The sequence below is a fragment of the Etheostoma cragini genome, chromosome 3 (genome assembly GCF_013103735.1).
Source record: "Etheostoma cragini isolate CJK2018 chromosome 3, CSU_Ecrag_1.0, whole genome shotgun sequence".
NCBI classification, from domain to species: Eukaryota; Metazoa; Chordata; class Actinopteri; order Perciformes; family Percidae; genus Etheostoma; species Etheostoma cragini.
In genome coordinates, this window is record NC_048409.1 from 29,369,041 (window position 1) to 29,369,485 (window position 445).

Sequence of the window (445 nt, forward strand, 5' to 3'; positions counted from 1 at the left end):
CCCCCCCCCCCCCAAAAAAAAAAAAAAAATTTAGAAGAGGTAGGTTGGTCCCCTTAAAAATATCTGATTGGTCTCTGGGAGATTAAGTCTACGAGGTCGCTGGTTTTTGTTAATATATCAAACACCAAATGTCCTTCATGTTATTGTTGTTGTTGTTGTTGTTTATAGTAATTTAACTCGTACTTCAGTAAAAGTTCATCAAAGTAACAGTACTTTTGCTTGAGTAGAATATTTGTTGTATTCTTTTCCCCTCTGGTTCTTAGCAAAATAGATTTAAAGTACTTAAAGTAACAGTGTGTATTGTGCAGTAAAATGTTGAAATTGTGTGTTTTTTGTGATAATCTTCGTGTATTTGGAGATTATTGGACCCGAAGTTCTAAGCTGCCGGAACCTTTTCAGAGTTTTCTTTTTTTAATGCAGGAAATCAAGTTTTTAGACTCTTTCA